The 23,643-nt window shown below is 44.4% G+C and overlaps 1 protein-coding gene across 2 annotated transcripts in view; it reads right to left on the bottom strand.

Annotated features, from left to right (window-relative positions):
• fhl3a (four and a half LIM domains 3a) overlaps positions 1-23,643 on the bottom strand; it is a 132,989-nt gene that overhangs the window by 36,678 nt on the left and 72,668 nt on the right. The window contains exon 1 of one of the 2 annotated variants that reach the window (XM_041212511.1): positions 13,431-13,515. The exons of the other annotated variant lie outside the window; for it this stretch is intronic. The gene's annotated coding sequence lies outside the window, so the exon portion shown is untranslated. Of the gene's footprint in view, positions 1-13,430; positions 13,516-23,643 lie in introns of those variants that run through there. 2 annotated transcript variants of the gene reach the window in all.

Raw genomic sequence — 23,643 nt, 5'->3', positions numbered from 1 at the left:
CGATTTCACACTGGCTGGCCCATTAAGGCCCACCCAGGGTGAAACGTGACTCCGCATTGGCCGGGAAGGGCCAAACAGGAGCAGGAGCCTGTCGGCTGCTGGGTCCAATGGCGGCCAGTTTAAAAGCGGCCCTGGCAGCCCCTGGAAGGCTGCCACGGAAGGACATCTCCTGTACTTGCGCTATGCATTCAAGTGCGGGTGGACAAGGCAGGAGGGATGGTAGGTCGGGTGGGCACTCGGCTCCCCGCTTTTCTGATGAGTGCCTTGCCGCCCTCTTGATGGAGGTGGCTGCTCGGAGGGTCACCCTTGTCCCCAGGTATGGGAGGAGGAGGCCACTGCTCCTTACCAAGAGAGCACGGGCGGAAGGTGGCAGCAATGGTGAGCAGCCATGATGTGGTACGGCGCACCTGGGTCCAGTGTGGAAAAGCTTCAATGAGCCACTGCACTCAGAAAGGGTGAGCACTATGTTGGCACGGGTCAGTGTACAGAAGTATTAAGGTGTGGCTGTCCCCCCTTGGATCTCAGGGGTGCTAAAGTCCGAGTGCCAACTGTCAGTGACGCCAGAGCTAGCCAAGGGGGTGAGCCCTGGCTGCTTGGACTGAACGCCTTGCAGCTCGAGGCCCACAACTTGGATGTGCCCTGGGAGGTGCTCCTCAGCTGGGGTTGGCCAGGTTGCAATGGCGCTGCAGATAGAGAGTGAACTAATCAATGCTCCTTTGTTGTTTCAGGAGAAGACGGCCCACAGCAATTTTGACAGGTTGCTGACCGGCAGAGGCCCCACTAGCCTCCTAACCCTTTCCCGATATGAGCAAGATGCCCTGGAGTTTGAGACCTGGCACATGCCCCTTGCAACAAGAGAGGCTGGGGTGCCAGACGAAGGTAAAAGTGCAGGGCATAGAGGTGAGACTTTCAGTTTGTGCATCCATTCTAGTGAAATCTCTTCATTGATGTGAGCCTCAAACCTGGAGTCCCCATTGATTGTTGGAAGATGAGGGCACCATGATGCAGATCACCATGGTCTCATTAGGGTGCCTGGCCTAACTAATGACATGTCCTTGTTTTCCATTTTAGGTTCGCTAGCAGGCGTTCGCTCTGTGGACCCCAAAGAGCCACCCCTGACACCGGAGGACCACCAAGCTCCTGTTGCACCTGTGTCACACCCGATCTCTAAACTAGGCACCAGCACAGATACCAGCACCTCAGTGGGCATTAGATTGGCAGCTAGTATTTTGGTGCACATCGGTGAGGGCACTTCACACTTTCTTGAGGTGCAGGCAGAGGTAGAGAGTGCCCAGGGTGCCAGCAGTCGGAGGACTCCTGGGGATGAGGACGATGCTCAGTTGAAGGCTGATGATTAACCTTTGGAGTTGCCCATTAGGTGGCAGATGCTGGATGTCCAGTGTGATGTGCGGGAGGATCTGGCGAAGATCCATGAGGGTCCGCATGCCATGGTCTCCATGATGGAGGAGTCTATGTGGAGCGTGAGCACTGCGTTGACCCTCATAGCCAAGTGCACTGCCTCCTCCATTGAGAGAGTGGCGACTCTCATGGAGAGGCTGCTCCTGTAACAGAATCAGGAGTTCCTGGGGTTGCGCTGGGACCTGCAAGCCCTCACACAGGCACTGACCTCAGGTGGTTGGTGTCTGTGTGGGAGATGGATGAGGTAACTACCATCCCAGCTAGGTGCCCGTCCATCAGAGGTGAGCAGGGAGGTCCAGAGCAACTTCACGTTGGTGTATGAGCTGCTTGTCATCTCTACAACTCCTCTGATGGTGCTCTGCATTACGGTAGCAGTCTCTCCGCCCCTCTGTCAGTGACCGTGGCATCTGATGAGGCTGCGACACCTGGGGAGATGCCAGCCGTGGCACTGGCCACTCAGTCCTAGGTGGGGCCAGAACAAGCTTCACTGGCCAGAGGATGCCTGCCGAGGGCATCAAGGCCAACAAGACAGCAGTGTCAGCAGGCTGAGTCCAATGCTGGTGCCAGCGAGGGGGGAGCACCAAGATGTAACACTCATAAACTTAAGTTAAAGGCACCACAAGAGGGACAGGCTACAGGTGATTTTACGTTCATTTATGTTTACTTTATGTATACTGGTCTGGGGTTGAAGACCAGAAATGTTTACGTAAATATTTTTGGACTGTCAGAATGAGATAAATTGCACTTTTGTCTTCGTGGCCTGGGTATGCTTCACCTTTTTATTTCATTGGTGTGGGGAATGCCAGTATGTAATGCTGAACATATGTGGCTCTGAACTTTATTGCGCAGCCATCGAGTGTTCTTTGTGTTCAAATGAAAGGGTCCTTTCAGACATTCAGGATGGAGACGGCAGTCCTGCCATATGGTTAGAGCTGATCTTTGGTAATCTAGCTAAAGGAGCATTAGGTCAAGGTGTCCCTGGTGTCTCTGCCTCTCTGCCGGTTACCGAGGTCTGGCTCCATGCCTTCAGTGTTCTCCTCACCGTGTTCATCTTTGGATTCACTACTGGATTCATCCGCTGTAGCCTGTGCAGCTAGGTCAATATCTTCTTCCTCCAGTGGGTCTCCCCTTGCCAGTGCTAGGTTGTAGAGAGCGCAGCATGCAAACACTATCAGTGACATCAGCCCTGGGGGGTATTATAGTGCTCCTCCTGAATGGTCCAGGCATTGGAAGTGCATCTTGAGAAGACCTATGGTTCTCTACCACTGCCCTTGTGGAGGCATGACTCGTATTGTAACGCTTCTTTGCCTCTGCTTTTTGTTGGCAGAGAGGCATCACGAGCCACTTCTTCAAGGGATACCCTTTGCCACCCGGCAGCCATCCATTCAGCCGGGCTGGAGCACTGAAGAACCCCAGCACCTGGGAGTGTCTGAGGATGTAGGCATCATGGGAGCTGCCTGGGTACCTTGCACAGACTTGTAGAAGCAGCATCCTGTGATCACACACTATCTGCATGTTCATGGAGTGGAAGCCCTTCCTGTTGACGAAGGCACCAGGCTCACCTGCTGGCGCCTTGATGGCCACATGTGTGCAGTGGATGGTGCCCTGGATGAGGGGAACCCAGAACCTCTGGCTCACTCAGCCTGGCTGGCCCCATCCGTACAGTAATGAATAAATGTAAGGACCCGCCTGAACAGAGCTTCTGTTGCCAACTTGACACAACTGTGGACAGCTGATTGGGGCACCTCACACAGATCCCCCACTGACTCTTGGAAAGAGCCGGAGGCAGAGAAATTGAGAGCCACTCTGACCTTCAGTGTCACTGACATGGGGTGTCCACCCACACAGTTGGAGCTGACCTTAGGCCCATTCATCTAACAAATGGAGCTCACAGTCTCTCTCGAGAGGCAGAGCCTCCTTCGGCACTGCACCTCAGACATATTGAGGTAGCTGCATCACCACTTGTATACCCTGGCAGCAGGATAGTGGCGCCTTCTGCAGCCCCTTCTGCCTTGGACTTCCAGCTGGCCCTGCGCCCCTTATGCCTGTGCCTCTCCTCCCATAGGTCACCCCCCTGGAACCTGCAGTGGGACACGTGGCCTCCTCTCCTTTCTGCCCCTCTCTTCCTCCTCGGAGAAGGTGCCACCAGCGGAGACCATAATCCCTATTATCAGGGAAGGCTGTCTGATACCTGAAAGGATCCACACGATCTGAATCCTCTGGGGGCCTTGCCATTAAGTCCTGAAACGAAGCCTGGAAATGCTAAGAATGAAGTCCGTAACATAGATGAAGCTGCCAAATGCCAGTAAGCAACCAGCAGCAAATTACTTTCAAAACTCCTCACTACTCACACTGGCAATGCTGCTGACCCTTTTTATCCCAACCGTGGATGAGGTTTTTGAAAATGTCAGCTGGCCACCTGCCCGTTTTGCCTGTGCAACGAGAGCGAAATCGCAGGGGCAATGAAAAATCACCGTCAGTTGGACTGGTAATGGCCTTAAGTGGCCTCATAATTAATGGTGGGCACGTCTCCGGCACCTGCACCGTCCGCCGACTGAAGTATCGCAAGTGCGCGTTGATGTCGGGATGCTCACCCAACATCATTGGGCGCAGTTTTACGCCCGATTGGGTCTGGTGCATGCCCTTCTGCAGGTGTAAAATTCTGCACTAGGAATCCTATGCAGAACATAGGCTCAAAAAAACCCTGCAATGTTTCCTTGGTCACTGAAACTTCCTCCAAGTATCTGGAGAGGGCATCATGTTGCTGCCATTCTTAATATTGTTGGCTTTGGCCTTCATTTCATTGCTATTCACTGCAGTTATTCTAGCTTGAGGCTCTAAAGATATGTTTTAGTCTTTAGATGAGGCCACCTTTGTCAAAGTTTGTTAATCTATTGATGGCAGCAGTCCAGGAGTATTTCTACATCTGGCTCACAAACGACCAAAAACAACTTTTTCAAAGACATATATGTGCATTGGCTACAGAGTGGGAGCAGTCATATTCTGTCCACCCAATCCATTCAGTCGCAAATCTGGATTGCACCCAAGTGATAGGAGCCAGCAAGAAGTAGTTGCATTTCTCTGAGGGAAAGACATCAGAGTCTCTCATACTGCTTAGTGGTTGCCTGAAGAGGACACACCTGTTCTCATTCAGACAAATGCATGAATCCAGGTGAATTTAGAGCATGTGGATGAATCATTACTTTTTTTAAAAAATAAAGCACTTTGCTCAGTGCCTGACGTACAGAGATATCCCTTCTTCCACCTGTGTGTTCCCTATAACTCCAGGCTCCTCATTAGTTAGAGTTCTTGGATGCCACTAGGGGAGGCCAAAATATAACAAGTTATTAAAAGCAACAGTTCAAAAAAAATAAAGGTCAGAACTGTACACGATTATAAAAATAACAGAAAATATTCAGGCTTGTGGGCTTAAAGTAAACCTGAATGTATTTATACTGTTACCTTGCTGACAGAAGATTAAATACCAATGTTGATGTTCAATAATAATTGGAAAAAATAATGGTTCTTTACCAGTGCACTTACACCAGAATTAGTAACTCTTTTGAGTACAAACATGTTTCCATCTGTTATTTCAGATGAAGTTACATTGTTTCCCATTGTGATATTTGAACTCTTGATCTTGGGGTTATAAACCCAGTACCATAACCACTTGGCTACTTAGGCCAAGCCAACAGCAGAATTAGTACAAGCAGGTAATTCCATAATGAGATGAGGTGGTGAGGATAATCTGTCTGGGAATTGACACTTTTGCACAGCTGCCCATTACTAATGGATTAAGGTACTGCCCAGTGAAATATTGAGGCTGGAAGATGCCAGGTTTAATTCCTGATCTATGCTTTGTTAGCTGATCTCAGCTGTGGTCATGCTTGGGACAGTAGAACTGGCTTCAGCTTTACAGACTTAGGATGGAATAAACACTTAGCAAGGACTCAGTTGTTAGGTTGTAGTCAAAGTGTTTGAAATCAAACTCATATACCCCACCATCAAAATGAATTATTAGAGTAGAACAGTCGCAACTAAATTCCTTACTCCATGTACAACATTTTCTAGGAAAAAGGAATAAAGCAACATCTATTGTTACAATTAGGAGCTGTGAGTATTTGAAATATAAATTAGGACTTTGCTGCAGTGATTTAATGAGCCAAGGCAGTAAAGCATCTTTGAGCATCATCCAGTCCCCAGACCAAAGAAAAGGGAGGGGTACTAACATCTAATGGCCAAAGCAGTACAACAACATTCTGCATTGCTTGCAGCTCCAATCTATAGTTTAAAAAATATTGACTGTTCCCAAATTCAGAAATTTTGACTTGTCCTTGGGTTGTAATAACCTGATTCACTGTTTTAGCTGAGATATTAGTGTAGTTACCACCCAGGATTAGAGATACAGCAATGCAGAGATAGATGCACAGGGGTAGGTTCATATGAGTCTCTTGCAAATCTGACTGGAATAACCGAAGAAGGGCACAATCTAGATTGACAAGATCCCTCCTTGGCATTTATTCACATTCATATCACTTCTATCACTTGACAGCATCTTGATCTGCCTCACTTTGAGCTACCCTTGCCATCCCTACACAGTGAACTCTTCTGACCCAGCTGCCCATTATAAAATAACAAAGCTCTTTTGGATAGATTACTGTTCCACTGTACCACGTGCACCAGCAGCAGGCTTCATTCTGGCTTCTTATTACTGTAGCTGAGTTCAAACACAATGTCACAATAGCATCGTTTGTTGGGGAGGAGTCTGCATGTTCCATTGGAGGCAAGGGCACACGTTCCTTAAGTGATATTGTGACCCTTGTGGACCTAGGGTGTATTTGCCCTCCCAACTATTTTGGGGCTGACATGAAAAGATCTTGTGAAGTTTTTAAAGTTTGCTCTAAAGCACAGAATTCCTGTGAGCTGACGACAACAACAATGTGTGTGTGTGTGTGTGTGGAATTGGACAGAAAACAATGAATCTCTGCAAACTGTGCAGTGATTCATTCAATAATACAGCCATTTGTACCTCAAGAGAATAAATACTACACTGCAGAAAGTGCCTTAAAGAGCTGCTGCTATGCAGTAATCACAGGAGATACATATATATCAGACATCGTCTACAGTGGGATGTGGAAATGCAGACAATACAGTTATGGGTACTGAATTATTGGGTGAATCATGCTGCACTAATTGGAAGCCTACTGTGTACGCTCATACCTGTGGCTTCCTGAAAGTTCAAGCAGAGCCAATTTTTACTTTAAACAGATTGTCCTTGGCTAATTCTGACATTCCGTTCTGATGTCTGTTTTTTTTTTACAGATCAGTGTATACTGGGTCAGTTGAAGTTAAAAATGAATCTGGAACTACCAAGGAGTGTATTGAGCAAAGTGGGTGGAGGTAGGCGATCACAGCCATCTGCATAACTGTTAGACAAGCACAATTCTTTGCAATTATACAAAGGAATAAGATCAAAGTGACGGTAAATAAGCATTCGAGAGTTGGCTGCACCTCCTCAATTCTTAATGAAAGGTGGGAGCCTGTTATTTTAATAAACAAGACATTGAAATCTTAACTGTAATACTAGCTTGTCAAGAATTGTTCTAATTCCATCAGGATTCTGTAAACTAGGGATAAGTACAAACAATTTGAAAGCCCTCGCTATGAGGCTCATATTTCAGAAATTCAGTGCAAATAAAACACAAATCATAACCCGAAGTAAAACAGTACTTTTGAAACTATGCCAATGCCTTGGTCACATTTTGCTGCAGTAAGAATGTTTTCAGTGCTATATAACCGGGTAACAGTCACATTTGGGTCTGGCTTTGTATTTAAGCATTTTGTTGGTCAGCAGTTCTGTGCAATGGCGAGAAAGAAGTGATTGGTGCATCAAAATTCCATGGGTAAACAGAGTGAAATTATACGTGGAGCAGGTACACCTTTTTGTGGAATAGACACTACTCTTTTTTATTATTCTTTTTCTTGTGAACTTTTCATTCCCCTTTTAGTCTTAATTGGAGGGAGTGGGGCACTATCTTTCAGAAGCAATGTTAAAAAAAGCCCCAGTCAAAGTTCCCATGGCACCGTTTTGAAGAAGAGCAGGGGAGTTCTCCAAGGTGTCCTGGCCAATATTTATCCCTCAATCAACTTCACAAAAACAGATTATGTGGTCATTATCATATTGCTGTTTGTGGGAGCTTGCTGTGCACAAATTGATTGCTGTGTTTTCTATTTTACAACAGTGACTAAACGTCAAAAGTAGTTCATTGGCTGTCAAGTACTTTTGAGATGTCCTGAGATTGGGAAAGGTGCTATATAAATGTAAGTCTTTCTTTTTTTGTGTCTTGCAGAACCTGTTACTGGGATGAAGAACTGTAGCTATGAGGAGAGATTGGAGAGGTTGGGGATGTTTTCCCCAGAGAAAAAAAGGATGAGAGGAGACTTGATGGAGACATTCAAGATACTGAGGGGTATGGACAGGGTAAATAGTGAGAAACTGTTCCCACTCAAGAGAACATCAAGAACTAGAGGGCACAGATTCAAAATAATTGGCAAAAGGAGTAAATGTGATGTAAGGAAAAATGTTTTCACCCAGAGGATGTTTAGTCTGGAACAAACGCCCTGAGGGTGGGTGGGGTTAGAGGCAGATTCCATTGAGGTATTCAAAAGGGAATTGGATTGCTACCTGAAATAAGAGAAGTGCAAGGTTATGGGGAAAGGCAGGGGCATGGGTCTAGGTGGAATGCTCTTTCAGAGAGTCAGTGTGGACTCAAATGGCCTCCTTCTGCACTGTAAAGGCACTGTGATATTCAGGGCTGCAGGCTTGGAAACACCAGGCCGTGTGCAACCCAATCATGCAAAGAAAGTAGTCCTTTCAATTGTTTCAGATCTTATTAGTTCATCTGCTGAAACACTTCATGTAGAAGGCGCAGCTCTGGGAGTTAGAAGTCAATAGGCAGTCAGCAATGTCACAAAGATTTCCTGACCACGTCAGTCAGGCAAAAGAAGGTAGAATGATGCTCAGTTAGACCTGCTGAATTATTCTAGTCTTTTAACAGGGCGGTCTTGTTCCCATCCTCTCCTGTGACCTCTCTTTCCCCCATCAATCCATCAGTTTAATGGTAGGAGTGGGTACAAGCTGAAGACATTTTCCCCCAAAGCATTCCCCTTCCCGATATGAGTACCTTATCGCTCAGCAATCCTTTTAGACACCAAAGCATTGTATCATGAGAATTGTGGCTCCACAGCCACGCTCCTTCCTGCTGCACAGTATACCACAGCCCTCCCTACAAACCTGTCAATGCTGCTCCAGTTTCCTCTCCTTATAACTGTAATCTTTAAGGCAGAATCACACTAATTCACACCAGCTGTAGTTATCACTGACCATAGAATCTGAAGAGACTTTTCACTTCATGCAGGACATTTGAGAGGTTAAAGCAATGACGAAGGAAAAGCCATGTAATTATTCTGATCAGATGGTGAAAAATAAGTTAGGCTGCGCTAAAAAGGAAACTTTGATTTAACTTAATGACTGGGAGTGAGAGGCATTGGAAATTAGAGGGGTTTCAGGAAATACTACAGCTACCCTCACTATCGCTTTGTATGATTGTTCCATGCAGCTTGCTCAGTCATATCTTTCCTGTCTACCACTGTAATGTTGGATCTACAGACTCTGCCACTGTTGATTTTTCAGTGAATGAAGCTAGGATAAAGCAGCATTTCTGGAGTGGGACCAGTTTGGAAGATGCTTGCATTGTAATAGCAAAAACTGACACCCTGAGATGTGGGTTTTTGTATTCTAAGGGACTGACCTCTGCTCCTAATGTGCTTCAGGTTATTGATCTCTGCTATGAATGTATTTTGTTTTATATTCATTCATGGGATGTGGGCATCACTGGCTAGACCAGCATTTATTTCCCACCAATAATTGCCCTTAAGAAGATGGTGGTGAGCTGCCTTCTTGAACTGCTGCAGTCCATGTGTGTGGGTATTATTGAACATAAGCTGCTTTATCACCATCTTGTGAGATACTACTGTGTTAACAATGGAGTATCCCTACGCGAAGCCCTTTAATCTAGGTACTGCTGCCACGAGGTTCCTAAAAAAAGAAGCAACAACCCATCCCTGACTTGTCATATTCTCAGTGCTTCTCCCTCCCTCTACCTTTGCAACAGAACATAGAATAAAATGTACTTTTAAATGCTTCACCACAGTCGTCTTCTGTATTTAGTGACCAAATTGTGAGACCACAAGCTAATTACATATGTACAGTACATTTATTCTTAGTTTTACCAGTTTCCATTAAGCTGTTATGTTGGACCATCTCATCTATAATCTTTTAGATGAATTACTTTTACTCTTTCTTTCATTCTGCCACAGAGGCTGGGCAGTTCCACAGACCAGCAGACGTGCATTGTAACTCTGTGGTTACAGCACAGTAAAAAGGACTTTTATTTATAAAGCTTCCTTCACAACCTCAGGATGTCCCAAAGCTCCTTACATCCAATGAAGTACTTTTGAAGTGTTGTCACTGTTGCAATGTAGGAAATGCATTGTCTACCTTAGCCAGTGGTAGTATGTTCACCACTGTATCAGAAGGTGGTGGGTTCAAGCCCCACTCCAGGACTTGAATATGTAACTAAGGCTGACATCTCAGTACCACACTGAGGGAGTGCTGCAATGCTAGAGGTGCTGTCTTTCAGATGAGACATTAAACCAAAGCCCAATTAGGTGGATGTAGAAGGCCCCATTGCACTGCAAAGAAGATCAGGGGAGTTATTCCCACTGTCTTTGCCAATATTTATCCCTCAATCAACATCAGTAAAACATATTATCTGGTCATGTCTGTTTGTGAGACTTTACTCTGTGCAAATAGGCTGCTGTGTTTCCCTATATTACAAAGGAGACTTCACTAAAAAAAAGTACTTAATTGGCTGGAATATATTTAAAGCTGAGAGAGATGAATTTTGATCCCAAAGGAATCAAGGGATATGGGGAACAAGCGGGAAAATTGAGTTGAATCTGAAGATCAGACATGATTGCAATGAATAACGGAGCAGGTTTGACAGGCCACATGGTCTCTCCTGTTCCTGTTTTTTTATGTTCTTATGGAAAGCACTTTAGGATGTCCTGAGGCTATATAAATGCAAGCTCTAACTTTCTTTCCTTACAATGTGAAAGAGTTGTGAGCTTTTCTAAGACCATTACAGCATCTAAAGGGGTGATATATCTACTTCTCCTGGCAGCTATGTCCTCTGGCCAAGAGAAATGGGGCTGCAGTTACTGCTCAATGCTGAATGGTTGTATGCAATAGACTCACATCCTGTCTGCACCCTGCAGCTCCAAAGCCACATGTGAATTATTAAGGACTTTAGTGTGACTCCCAATCTTGGTAAATCAAACCCAATTTGTTTTTAAAACTTTAATTAACTTTATATTTATGAGGAAGTATCATTCCTTTAACATTTTTTTTGCAAAAACCTTTAAAATGTTGTTGAAAAGTGTCTCTCTTGTTTTTCATTAGTATTGACATTTGAGTAACAGCACTGTGGCTCTTTAAGGTATTGTGTTTTACACTCAAATTTTTAAAGAATGGCTATTCTTATTATTAAGGTTGTCAACGCCTCCACTAGAGACAGGTCTGATACCATCACATAAGATCCCTAACAGTCATCACAGAAAGAAAACAATCTTACCTGACAATGATAAATTGGAACCCAGGCCCACAAAGTGAATGGCCAATCCATTTTAGAGGCTAGTGACACAACTAAAAAATGCACACAGCTTAGCACCACAGATTTCGTGAAGAGTTTTATCATCTTGCTTTCAGATCTGGGTTGTTCCTTCACAGTTGTTTTCCCATAACTCAGAATGTCCAGCACATTCTTCCCAATCACATAGCATCACTCCCTTATCTTCTCACAAAGCTCCAAGTTCCACAGTCTTTTAAAATATTTTCTCCTGCAGTCAAATTGTAAACTCCTTACTGATTGAGAGAACGAGTCTTTTCTGTGCAGTCAGGAATCAAAAATGTCCCACCCCATAATAGTAACATTATTAAGTTATATATACCCCAATATAAACCTACTAAAACATTCTTTCTAATTTTCTGCCACCTCCTGAATGCATGAATTCCCCTGCAGGCTATATGTTTCAGAGAGGTTGGTTGCATGCTTCCTGTTGCCTCACCCAAACCTGCATGACTAAGGGTACCACAACTAACCCTGGTCCTGCCCTCAAATCTACAAATGTGCACATCTGTCAGGAATAGCAATCAAGAGTATGAAACACATTCAATAACTCCCAGCCACTTATAGCACTAGCTGAGGACAGCTAACTCAACACAGACCAGGGCCATTCATGAAGTGCTATTTCATCCTGACTAAAGCATATTGGCTCCTTCCTTTTCTAGGCCATCCAGTCACCACTAACCATTGCCTGGATTTCTAAAGAGTGTATTCGATGTTCATCTGTATATAGCTATCTGTGTGATTACTACTGATAGAAGATAGGTGGCCGTTTGTAGACAAGAGAAATGTAGATGGCTAAAGAATTACTTGACGAATGTGAAGCACTTTGCAATGTCATTCTAACTGACTGTGGTATACATTTTTTCACCTTAGTTGACTGGACATAGAATTTAAGAAAAAAAGACATTGTTTTCACAAATAAAACAAAGTTTTCCACAGAAGTATGTGGAATTGTATTTTTTATAAATAGAAGATGCCCCCTGTGACAAGGGGCAGAATATTGGGCAAGCTCGTTGGGGGTGGGCAGGGGCAGTCAGGAAGACTCCTGCGTTCAGGGCTGGACCGCGATTTCATGCTGGGGGACCAATTAAGGACCGCCTAGTGTGAAATGTGGGCGGCATTGCTCAGTGCTGCCTGTGTTGGGAGGGGAGGGGGGCAAGAGTGCAAATTCACGCAGGAGCGCACAGGTAAAGCTCCCTGAAGCACAGGGCTGCCTCAGGGAGCTGAAGGTATAAAAAATGAAAAATAAAGGATTATGAAATGGTAAAAAACATGTCCCCTCATGTGACTCTGTCACATGAGCAAGGATATGTTCTTAATGATTTGTTAAAATTTTAATTTTATTTTTAATTGCTGTTGGAAACTTCATCCCGCCCGTGGATGGGATTTCCTAAAAAGTGCAAAGGCCCCTTGGCCTTTTCGCCAACTGTAAGGTTGGACAGGCAGCGAAAAATAGCATTTAATTAAATCTTTAACGGCCTTAATAGGCAGGTGCACTGCCGACTCCCGCGTGCGCCCGCCGAGCGGAATATCGCGTAAGTGCGCTCTGATGTTGGGACGCTCGCCCGACATCATCATGCGTCATTTTACGCTCAAGCGAGTCGGGCGTGCGCCTGCCAATCAGCGAAAAATCCTGCCCAAGGTCTTCTTGATGCCCAAATAGTTGGGAGCCTAACAGCAAATTGTGCAACAGTGAACATCAGTACAGCATAGCTAGCAGAATAAAGATGTCATTATGGCCCTGAAATTCTGATTCCAAGGCAAGGACCTTTCCCCTGCAGAAAGATGTTGATTTATGATGAAATGATGCATGCTTTGCAGCTGACGTCGTAACAGTGAATTCAGTAAACAATGAGCTTCCTCCATTTTGGTTCATTTTTCTGCAAATTCAAACTCCTGTACTGCTGGGGATAGTCCAGCAGCTTGAGCAGAAATGTCCTTTGGCCAAAGTAAAGCTCTAAATGCTGCACTAGAAAGAGAGAGAGGAGTGAAAGAAAGGGAGAGAGGGAAGGGGAGGAAGGTAGAGGCATGGAAGAAAGGGTAGAAAATAAAAGGGAGAACAGAGAACGAGAGGGGAAAGGAGGAATGTTGAGAGCAAGGAAAGAGAGCAAGGAGCAAGAAATAGTGAGGGAAGGGGAAGAAAAGAGAGACAAAGCAAGTGAACAAAATTATATAGAGAAAGGGTTTTAGGTTACATACACAAAACATTTTAGGCATCAATCCAGAATATCCAGGTAAAAATATAGATATTGCAAAACTTACCAGAAACAGTAGTGAATGGATTATTGGAACTGGTGTAAAAGGACTGTGGGAGTTGTTGTGAAATTCCACAGTTCAGGCTTTATAACCATTGGGATCTGACTGAGGAAATGGAAAGTAATTGCTCATGAAGTCCAGATAAAACCCACATCCTTGTGGCTTCCAGCCATAGCTCAAAGGTGCCTAAAGTGATTTGGCCACGTGACATCATAGGCTGTCAATCTGAGATAAAAAGGCGACTGTGTTTGATGGAATGCAAACTCGTTTCTAAACAGCATATTGCTTGGAGCAGAAAGCTACAACAGGCCCAAGAATTCACTGCACACCAAGTCTGCACACATATGCTTAGGATAAAACCAGTGCTTTATGGAATGTATTTCACTATGAGATTCTTGCTGATAATTTAAATTCAGTCACAGAATAGAAATCTGTGACAATCTGGAAATGACAAGAAGTGGGATCAGAAAAGCACAATAACTTTTCAGCATGGTGTCATTGAACAGTCATTTCAAACAGATTTTGTGCACGGATTTAAGTTTTGTAGAATGATCTGGTTACAGTTTAAGGAAGCCAGTGATTAGTGGTTTGTGATTAGAATTTGAACATCTACTCGACACAGCAGGCCACATTTGAACTCCAAGCCCATGGGCTGGATGCCTGATCTTTGTAGTCAGAGGGATGTCTATTTTTGCTGGTGAGCCAGAACATTAAGCCAATGAGCAAGCCCCAAGTAGGTGTCTTACTGCCTGCCAGCTGTGGCCCAGAACCAAGCAAATAATTCCATTATATTGATTTTAACTTTGCTGCCACCTATTTCTGCTGGGTAGAGAAAGTTAAAACCACCTCTAGAACGGAAAATGCAGCTTACCTCAAATCACTCATTACTTGACATTGTCTACTTTGTGACCATGTTAACTCAAAACAAAGATCGCACCAAACAATTATGGATTATCAAAATGTGCCTTCTTGTATACCAGACGACATTAGGAGCTGCATCTTCCGGTTGGCGAGCAGGGGGCGGGGCCCACTCACCGACACGCAAAATAAGGCGGGGTGACATTGGGTGTGCATCCCGATGTCACCCCCCCATCATTTTGATGTTCAGTTTGGCGGGTGCATGCCCGCCGAACTGTCAAACACCTATTTAGGCCATTAGCAAAGTAATTGAAATGATTAATGGACCTGCCCATCCAATTTTAAGGTTGGCGGGCAGGCAGAGCCCAGGTGGCCTTCAGAAAAAACATGAAACCTCATCCACGGGTGGGATGGGGTTTCATGAGGGGTATTAAAATTTGTATAAAATGTTTAAATAAAAGAAATTGACATGTGACAGTGTCATATGAGAGGACATGTCAGGAAAATTTTCTCTACTCTTTAAAAAAAATTTTCTAACTTCCACTGATCTCCCTGAGGTGGCACTTTGCCTCAGGGAGATCTGTGCGCTCTTTCGTGTGCATACACGAAAGAACACACTCCCGGCTCAGGTTATCCTACCCACCCCCACCCGCTTGCACAGGGAGCGCACAGGACTCCCGAGTGGACGTCACACTGGGCGGGCCTTAATTGGCCCACCAACATAAAATGGCGGCGCGTCCCCAACCGGGGGCTCCGATTGGGAACCCGCCTGCCCACGCTTGCTCCAGCACATCCCCCTCGATGGGGGCGGAGAAAATGTTGCCCCTAGGAATTTTAATCCACCCCACAGGTGCGAAAGGGACTGGAGGGATTAAAATCACCCTCTTTAGTTTCAATTTCCACATTATATTGCTTCTCCTCTGCATCACACCAACAAGTTGTCTAGTTTATAGTAAGGTATTTTTCACATCTGGACAGGGAACTGGTAAACAGACATACCGAATAAAACCCATTCCAGTGCCAGTGAGGCCAGTAAGCTCAATTGCACAAGAACTGTCTTGTCTTGCCTGGCATTGCTTACAGGTAGTCTCATTTGACTAACTTGGCCTGTGACTTTAAAGCTACCATTCAGGAACTCCTCTAAATAGGCACATTATGAGGCCAATTTAGAGGCAATTGCTGAAAATGCTTGAATACACAACATGTCAGAGAAACACTCCCTTTTAAATCTAATCCGCTGAGATCATGGAAATTATTATAATACCTGATGATAGGAAAAGGTACCATTTTGTTCTGAATTTTCCACAACATGGTCCTGATAAGGACCCCAATTTTTCATAGAACAAACCACGAATTAATGAAGATTCAACTTTGTGCAACCAATCACTTTCTTTATAATAATCTTTTGGAATTATTGGAATCATCCAGTTCATTTTTAATTTGAAAACTCTGATAGTTCAAGGGACTTGAACCTTTCAGAGCAAGTAATAAACTGTGAGGCCGCTTTAGCCTTTTAATGGCTTTGCCTTAGTAGCATTTAAACAATACAATCTTGGCACAAAGGCTTTTGTATGAATCTAACATCTAACTTTTACACTTCTAACATCACACATCTAATTTTTTTTATAGGTTAACCTAGCCTCACCACTATTCGTTGGTGCTATTTTGATTCCTGTAATCAACACTGCAGTTTGTGATTGGTTGGAAACTAGATCTTCACAATAAATGAATTAAGTGACCCTCCCCAGCATGAGTACTCTGAAAGCACAACATTAGAATTTGCTGAAGTTGAGCATTTTCTTGGTACCCTTTTGAAAAACGAGTTAGGACAACCACTCATACACTGTCACCAATAACTGCGTCAATTCTGCACATTCAGTTGTACAACATAATCCAACTGATTTTGAATGAATGTGTATGAGAGAAAATACAAAGGCACAAGGGATATTATTTTGACTTGCAAAACTTAACACTGATGTTTCTTATGATTTAATAGGACAGAAACTGTAGTAATAGCACAAGGGAACAATAGGTGCCATAAATTACACCATCTTGATTGCTAAAATAATTAACATTGTCATTTATTATGACTTAATAGAAGAATAATTACTACTGGGGAACATGATGAAACTGCATCAAGATTGTGTACAAGAGAAACATTAGAAACTATTGTTACTTATCATCTTGGGAATGTTCCCATTCATTTGCCAATTCTCTATCAAACGTATACAAGTGTGCCCCCTGCTCTCAATTTATCACTTAAAGGAAAGCATGTTTCTATTTGCAGTTCATAAATACACACCTGGAGAAACATGCTCTGCCATTAAGTCAGAGCAGAGTAACATCCTATAGGTCTTAATATTTCGAAAGGATTTTTTATGGAAATTAAAGCAACATGTGCAGGGCAAATGTGAGAGAAATGTATGACTTACGATATATTTTTCTTGAGGGTGCGTGACTCTCAAGAGAATGCCTGATGGTTTTTTAAAAAAGTGCGCAGGTGTCGAGCATGTGGCATTGTGATTATGTGAAGGGCCTGCTCCTCAGAATCTGCATTCTCAACATACCTTTTCCTTTTTGCTTTAAAAAGTAAAAGTTGTTCCTCATTTAAAAACATTGAGTTAATCAATAAGGTGTTTTATTTTATAGTCAATAAGTCAACATACATAAATAAAATGTTATCTTATTTCAACTTAAGCTCAGTCACTCTTGCAGTAAGAAAATTAATAAAATATGGTAGCTCTAAGACACTGAATTATGCATATAGGTATACACATAAAAATTCTATGCATATATGTTTGTATGTATAGGATGTGTATATCTATATCTCATGGCACAGTACATGAATATGGTTTTGAATATGTATATATACAATGAAGTGTCAAATAGAGACCCATTTATTTGTTTGTTTCAGTGAAATAAAAGCATTTATATTGTATTTCCCTATGTTTATGTACACGTGGACTAAATATATATATGTAAATGTGCATTGTATCTGTAATATGGATGTATAGTATTGTGTATGTATTGTATACATATTGTGCAATTCAAAATTATTTTTCCTGTACTTGTTCTCTTGATCCAAAATAAATCAGCGAGATCTATACAATCCAGCTGCCTGCCCATGGGTCAGCTTTGTTCGTTCAGTTGCGCTGGGAAAAAGGATGTGGATTTCAAAACAGAAAAACAGGAAAGTGACAGGAAAAGGAAACATATTGTCCAATCCAGTGTAAAATCAGAATAAATACACACTCAAGTTGCTTTATTTGAAGGCTGTGGTATCAGAATTTGTTATGAGGATCTAGGTTAGTTAAATAAATCAAACGTGTGTAGATGTGGTGTTATTCCCTCTTTTGTTTTTGTACAACTTCTTCTGGTGAGTGATATGTGCCGGCTTCAAGAATCAAATGGGGACCCCATTTACTTGTTTCAGTGAAACAAAAGAAGCATTTATATCGTGCCTCAGGGTAGCTCTGCAAAACTTCCAAATTTCATGGTAATTGGTAATTGCGGTGATCACATACTCTCAGAGGGAGCTTGATTGAAGAGTGTTCCTCTGCAGATAGCTCTCCGCTGATGGAAGAAAAGAAAGACTTGCATTTCTGTAGCCCCTTATACAACCGCAGTATGTCACAAAACATTTTGCAGCCAACGAAGTACCGTTAACGTGCAGGCTCTGTTGTAATGTTGAAAATGCAGCAGTTTGCGCACAGCGAGATCCCACAAACAGCAATATAATGCCCAGATGTTGACTGAGGCATAAATGTTGGCCAGGAAACCAGGAATAACTCCCCTGCTCTGCTGATGTTAATAATCCCTGTAACTAGGCTGGAGTTTAGTATTCTGGATAAATGTGAAATAAATTAGTTACATATCAGCACATTGTTGTAAAATGCTGGCACAAGCTCTTTTAAATCAGCCTGAGAGTGCAGATGCGGCTTTATTTTAATAACTCATCTGAAGGACGGCACCTCCAATAGTCCTGCATTCCTTCGGTACTGCACTGGAGTGTCAAGTCTGGGTTTTTGCACTCAAGTACTAGGGTGGGATTTTAACTCGTCACCTTCTGACAGAGACAAGAGTGTTATATTGACCTACAGCTGACAAAGTATAAAATCACAAATTTTACCTCACATTGGTCACAATGAAGAGCAGAGTGTTGTCCTGGTCACCTGACTAGCGTCTCCTCCTCAATTAATACCACTTACAAAAAAGTAATTTGTGTTATGAATGTTTGTGGAATATTGCTGGCACAAGATGACTGTTGTATTTAAGTGCAAAACAACAGTCACAGTAATTCAAAGGAAGTCATTGTATTTGATCCATTACAGACATTTTGATATAATATGACAATAATAATGCAAGAGTTATCTATTTACTAATACAATAGCACAAGTATTCCTGTACACAAATCGTATTTCTGTGTATTGCAAGTTCACCCAGAGTAGCACTGTGATCTTCAGGACAATGGGCACATTCATAGGAAAATTGCCTGATCTATGAAAAAGTAATAGATGTATTTATGCCATGATCCCCTTCTTTCAAGGAAAAATGGCTTGAAAGTTGCAAAAAGATGTTTCTAGAAATTCAATTACTTTTTGGTATTGCTGTTGGTGACGAAGTAAACATTTCCAAAATGTCAAGTATGGCAGAGGACATATCTAGCCCCACATAGGTTTGCATATTGACCTTTTACCCTACGGACCAGTGTGTGGATTCAGCCAAGATGAATAGGATGAAAGACTCCACTCTGCTAGTTGAAAGGGTTCTCAATGAAGCACATTTGAGCCATTTTATTCAGAGGGATCATCAAAAGGGCAGAAGAGCTTTAGTGTGAAACTAATGGTACTTGAATGTGAAAAAAAATGTCTTAACCGTGAGGAATAAAATATCGTCAAAAGATTCTTTTTAAACACAATCATTCATGACAGGCCTGCCAAGAACCCAACAGCGGGGTCCTGGATAGGTAATTCACATTGTGTTCTCATAGCGTAAGGTATTGTGATTTCAGCTGAACAGCTACAGCTCAGCACATACCTGAGCCACAATCATCACAGATGTCTTCCCTCCCAGGACAAGGGACTCTTTGCCTCCCTGTTACTCCTTCTCAAAGACTGTGACATTGGAAGTCTGAAGAATGAGATCTTCAGACATTCATGTTAGAAAGAGGAAATTACAGATTAAATCCGATCTACAACAGTGGGAGAGCCTTACAAGAAACAAGACTTTATAGTGTCTTATGTGAAATAAATACTTATATATCACTGGGGGAAAATATCTTGTGACTATCAGGTGGCCCTTCAGATAACACCCTTAATTTACTTTCTCTGAACAGGTGTTTTTGTTTTCTTTATATTCTAAGCTCTTAATATCAGAAGTTGGAAGCAGTGATAATAATATCGTTTGATGTCAGTCTATGGGTTATGACCGTTGGTGGTATTCTTCTTTCATATGTGCTTTGAGTTCGCAATTACATTTGCCCCAATGTCAGTCCATGAATTATTTCAAATATCCCACTGCTTACAGTAAGAATTCCATCCATGACTGTGCAGGCAGTTATTGAATTCCTTTATTATGATGTTCTATTCTATTCACTTTATTATTGTGTGTCTACTCCGACTTTTGAGGAGCATGCACAATGTTTGCTGCACATACGTCAAAGGGAATTGCTGGAAGTTAAAACAATGCATGCATTTGTTTATTTTCTGACACATAAAACTGCTCTTTTTGTTTTTTGGCACCATTTACAGGCTGTTTATCTCATCCATATGTTATCACTTGCTGGTGTAAGAACACATACCAAACGGATTGATAATGATGTGAATGTTCATGATCCCATGTAGACAAAGGCCAGATCTCATCATTAAATTCTGTCCCAGAAGGGAGATAAATTATTATGGGGCGCCATTTTTATAAATAGATTGGCACCCTTCTCCCATAATGTTACAGCCCTTGGGAATCAAGGAAATTGTAAGATGGATGTACATAGGGACAGATACTGTACATTTTTACAAAAAGGCTTAACTTCATCCATGCTGCAGATCAGAGACACAAATATCATACCTCGCACTATACTGTTCCCTTACATACTCTTACTTTCAATGCCCCATTAATTGAAACATTTAATTTCAGGTCCACGAATGCAGCAGAGGCTGAGTGTGTGCAGGTTAGATTTCTTGTCACTTTTCCTCTTTGTGGGGTGCCAGTTCTTGGTGCATACTTTAGACTGTTACTCCACTTTAGTCCTGAGGTCCATGGTTGGAGGCCCTTCAGATAAAATGTTAAACTAAAGTTGGTGTAAAGGAATGTGAAATTTGAAGTGCCAATTCACAGCAGTACTCCAATGGCAATGGCACTACCTGTGCCTGCATAGAGTGTCAAATGAAATCTGAATCCATTTGAATTGAACTATCCCAGTACAGATGTTCCTTTTCATTTGGGTATCTTTATTTATACGCAAAGAGATAGGATGATTATAATCACAGAGAGACTTCAAACATAGCATCAAGCTTGGTACAAGTGCCTGACGTCAACTGTGCTATGAGTTTACCCAAGTCCAATCTCAAGTGAAACATGAGGAGAATTTCCCTCATATTGGGCGGGGTGTGCGGGAGCAGGCGCTGGTGGTCGCGGTCCCGATCGCCACTTGCGATCAGGACTGCGCCGCCATTTTACGCGGGCGGGCCAATTAAGGCCCGCCCAGCGTGTTTGGTGACTCCCGGGGACGGCGGGAGTGGGCAGGCGCAGGTGGAACGGCAATCGCCACGGCATCCAATGGCGACCTGGCGGCCTATTTAAAGGCCCAGCTGCAGCTGCACCAAGGCTGCTGTACATGGCCCAAGACTGGGGGCAAGGCACATCGAAAACAGCCATGCAGGAGGGTGGGGTGGGTGGCCAGTGTGCGCCCAGGTTTTCTGATGACTGCCTTGCTGCCCTCCTTGAGGAGGTGGCAGCATGGTGAGATGTGCTTGTCCCCAAGAACAGGAGGAGGAGGCCACCCCGCTTGACAAAGCGTGTGTGGGAGGATGTTGCAGAGATTATGAGCTCCCACAACATGGTGCAGCACTCATGGACCCAGTGCCGCAAGCGCTTCAATGACCTGCTGCGCAAGGGGAGGGTGTTGGCATCGTTCACTGCACCCTTCGTGTAACCTTTTCCTCGCTGGTGGACCACCCATGCCTGAGCAGCCTGAGTGCAATGAGTCAGTGACTGCATGTGTCATTAGCTGGGTGGGCCACCAGATATTGCCTTTGTGTTCGTTAGTGTGAGAGGGTTGAGATGAGATGGGTTCTGCACCTGCAGCTTGTGGTGGACTGACACCCACATGACTGCGGTGGGGTCAACCCGGAGGAGCTACACCCAGGCGCACTGGTCGAACTCCACAACACGTGAAAGTCAGGGTGATGACATGGTGTGAGGGGCTCTTTAAGGTACTGTGGCACATATGGATGTGCTGCCCTCTGCGGTCCACGTCATTGTGCCTCCTTGCAACAGCTGGTACAACTGTGTGCTCCCAAATGTGATGAAGGCAGCATGTGGGCAAGGGGGGATGGGTGGAAAGGACACACCAGGAATATTTGTGTGAGCGCTAGCCACTAGTAGGGGAAGGATGCACTGCAGCCCTACAATGGCCAACAGATAGGGGTGGGCCAGCCACGAGGAGATTGATGGTACAAGTATCACTCATCAATGCAATTTTTTCATTTGCGGGAGAAGAATTCTCATAACAGTGCCGAGTGGCTGAGGACTGGCACTGAGCCAGGACAGATATTGATGCTGAGCCGCTATGAGCAGGAGGCACCGGACCTGGAGAGGCAGCAAGCGCTGAGGTCCATTGGAGCTGGAGAGGTTGGGGTTCCACGGGCAGGTATGTACAGCCAGCACTCATGTCACCAGTAGCCTCCCAACATACACGGCATTGCTAATTGTTCAGTGAGTAACGTTACCAACATGGCTTGCCCAGTGTGTGTGGAATGATGAGCACGGGATGAGCCAGGGGACAGGCATGTACATTGACATTGCCTGCAGGCTGACTGATCGAACTTCCTTACTCTTCCTTTCAGCATCATTGGTACATGGCTGGGAGCAGGAGCAGCAGGGGCCCCTCTGACACCTCAGGGGCATGAAGTTGCACCTTTAGAAGCATCACACCATCTCTGCCAGGCAGGCACCAGCGCAGATACTGGCACGTCCGTGGGCATCATATCTTCGGTTAGTGTCCCGGGTCACAGCGGTGAGGGCACCCACAGCCACTGGAGCAGCTGGCGGAGACGGAGAGTGCCAATGGCACCTGCAGTCTGAGGACTGAAGGGGCCCAGGCACATGCTCAGTCCATGGCAGATGATGAGTCTCTGGAGTCGTGGGCGATGCAGCCAACTGCTGACATGCGGCTGGGTGTTCAGGAACATCTGGTAGAGATACATGAGGCACTGCTTGGCTTGGTGTCAGCGGTGGAGGAGTCTACGTGGGCCGTAGCCGATGCATTGAGCATCATGGCTGAGCGCCAAGCTTCCTCCATGGAGAGGTTGGCGACTCTCATGGAGATACAGCTCCAAGGATAGGATCAAGGGTTCCTGGGATTGTGCTCGAACCTGCATGCCCTCACAGGGGCATTGACCTTGTCTGGTCAGTGCCCATGTGGGCAGTGGTTTGGCCACTTGGTATCCCATCTCAGTGTCCATCCATCTACGGTGAATAGGGAGGGCCAACTGGACCTCACGTCAGTGGAGCAGCTGCCTCTGCTGGCACTTCCGAGGGCACTGTGGATGAGGGCAGCAGCTCCTCCACCCCTCTGCCAGTGACTGTGGCACCCAATGAGGCTGCGATGACTGGGGAGATGCCAGCTGCAGAGCTGGCAGCTCCCTCCCAGGCGGGGCCAGCACAGGCTCCACGGGCCAGAGGACAACTGCCAAGGTCATCGAGGCCAACAGGACATCAGAGAGACCAGGCTGTCTCAGATGCCAGTGCCAGCGAGGGGACACCATGAAGATATAGCACCCGCAAACAAAAGATAGGCACACTTCGGGTTCATCACTGATGCTTTTCTGTTGTCCATGAGTTGTTTTGAGCTTTGTGTGAAGTCCAACACCATTTTATTTCTGTTATGTGAAGAGATTTTGGTTACAATATTAAATTTATGTCATCTCAAATGGCTGTGGGTGCCTCTTTTTTTGGGAATGGTGCATGGATTCCTGAGATTTGGTGACTGATTTGTGTGTCTTTTAGATTTATTCACTGCACCCATCGCCAATTCTCCTATCTAGACAGATGAGGTTTCCAGGATGGAGGAGACATGCCAGGCAGGTGTTGCACATCCGTATGTGCTGTGCTAACTAAAGTTTACTTGGATTAGGAGTATACT

This window comes from Carcharodon carcharias, chromosome 19 (assembly GCF_017639515.1).
Source record: "Carcharodon carcharias isolate sCarCar2 chromosome 19, sCarCar2.pri, whole genome shotgun sequence".
Taxonomy (NCBI): Eukaryota; Metazoa; Chordata; class Chondrichthyes; order Lamniformes; family Lamnidae; genus Carcharodon; species Carcharodon carcharias.
This window is presented reverse-complemented; position numbering and strand designations above follow the sequence as displayed.